Genomic DNA, 2,531 nt, shown 5'->3' on the forward strand with positions numbered 1-2,531 from the left:
ATGTATCTGCTTCCTGGAAGGCAACTTGGCAAAACATAGTAGAAACTTGCAACTCAAAATGTAGTCCAAGGACCTGCAGCATTGGCCTCACACAGAAGCTTGTTTAAAATAATTTCAGGGGGGATCCCTGGGTGGCGCAGCGGTTTGGCGCCTGCCTTTGGCCCAGAGCGTGATCCTGGAGACCCGGGATCGAATCCCACGTCGGGCTCCCGGTGCATGGAGCCTGCTTCTCCCTCTGACTGTGTCTCTGCCTCTCTCTCTCTCTCTCTCTCTCTCTCTCTGTGACTATCATAAATAAAAAAAAATAAAAATAATTTCAGGGGGACACCTGGTGGCTCAGTGGTTGAGCGTCTGCCTTCGGCTCAGGATGTGATCCTGGGATTAGGGATCGAGTCCCACATTGGGTTCCTTGTGGAGAACCTGCTTCCCCCTCTGCCTGTGTCTCTGGCTCTTTCTCTGTGCCTGTCATAAATAAATAAAATCCTTTTTAAAAATAATAAATAAATAAATAAATAAATAAATAAATAAATAAATAAAATGATTTCAGGCTGGGCACCTGGGTGGCTCAGTGGTTGAGCATCTGCCTTTGGCTCAGGTTGTGATCCTGGGGTCCTGGATTCCCCACAGGGAGCCTGCTTATCCCTCTATGTCTCTGCCTCTGTGTGTGTGTGTCTCTCATGAATAAATAAATAAAATCTTTAAAAATAAGAATAAAATAATAATTTCAAGCCTATCCCACAGCTAGTCAATCAACATCTGTGTTTTTTAAAAACTTTATATATTTGACAGAGAGTGCACAAGCAGGCGGAGCAGTAGAAGGAGAGGGAGAAGGAGGGTCCCCACTAAACAGAGAGCCTGATGTGGGGTTCTATCCCAGGACCCTGGAATCATGACCTGAGCCACTCAGGTGCCCCCACATCTGCATTTTTAAGAAATCTCCAAGAATTTTGTACACACATGAAGGCTTAAGGAGCACTGTAAATTTTTTGTTCATACTTTTTCACTCTCAAGTATTCAGTTAAAACATTTTCTAGTATATCCAGGTGTTTTGTTTTCTCTGTACAATTACCGGGTATAAATATGACTTACAAGGCTTCTATTAAGATCATAATTAACTAACCAAGGGACAGTGAAGATAAAATTGGAGAATAGATCACAGATTAGTTATAAAATTTGTGGCCCAATATCAATGAGGTAACTCATCTTCTCTTTTTTTTTTTTTTTTTAAGCTCTTTTCTCCCTTGGTCATTGACCATGATCCTTATTCTGTCTTTTACTATTGTTATGTAGTTGCTCTATCTGACAGAAAAAGACTCTCATCATACCAGATTCAGTTGGGAAAATTTCAGGAAAATAATGTTTCCTATTTAAAATTATCAAACACTATCCTTCACTCCTATACTCCAGAGCTCATTTTTCTCCTTTATTTTCCTCCTGAACACTTATCACCAGCTAATATACTTATTTATTTTGTTTTATTAACTGTTTGTCTGACTCCCTCCACTAGAAAGCAAGTGCCATGGGAGCAGGGAGTATTATCTCTTTTGTTCATTGCTGTGTCTATAGCATTTAGAAAATGTCTAGTACCTAGGATGTGTTCAATGAATACTTGTTGAATGAATTTACATTTCAAAAAAATCTCAGGGTTCTTAGATCCACTGGTCTTGCAGGTTGAAGAACAGAGTCTTTTATCTTCATCAATTAGATTATATCCAAGGTACATAAAGGCTTTCCAGCCCCCTGATTAGTCTTCTTAATTAATGATAGTGCCACTAACTGAGATTGTAAGCAAAAGGAAGTTACCCAAAATTTAAAAAAAAATTAAATATAAATAGTAATTTAGCCATTTTTATATCAATCCAAAAAGAGATCAATGGACAGGAAGATCTTGGAAGTCCCAGTAGGTTCATCTAAACTAGCACACACACACACAAGCAGAAACATCAAGATAAGATACAGGTCTGGGCAGGATAAGCAATCTAGGAACATGTGAGTGTAGTATGCAAGGATCCAGATGTTGAACTAGATCAAGTCTAAGAAAGGCAGTCCAGAGCTTTGTAAATTCCAGAAGACCAGGGACATAATCTGTTTCATTCATCTGGGCACAGTCATATGCCAGTAATAGTGCCTAACTCATAGAAATGAATATTTTTTAGGTAGATAACTAACCCATCAACTAAACAAAATTCATGCAGCCATTAAAAAATGCTACTATAGATATAAAGGTATTGATACACTGGAAAGTGAAAAATCAAATTGGAAATTATTTTTATTCATATACACACACACACACACAAATATCTGGAAAGATATGCCAAAATGTCCATGTTTTTAATAATTATCTCCATACAGTGAGGTTAGGGATAATTTTAACTTCTTTTGATTTATTCATATCTGCTACTTTGCTTATGAACATTGGTCACATCCATTTCAGAAATGATTTTTATGCTATGTGTATGATATGTGTAAGTGTATAATTGTGTTACTTCAAAGATCATTATCCTGGACCTCAGAATATAAGTGTCTTGCTT

This window comes from Vulpes vulpes, chromosome 13 (assembly GCF_048418805.1).
Source record: "Vulpes vulpes isolate BD-2025 chromosome 13, VulVul3, whole genome shotgun sequence".
NCBI lineage: Eukaryota > Metazoa > Chordata > Mammalia > Carnivora > Canidae > Vulpes > Vulpes vulpes.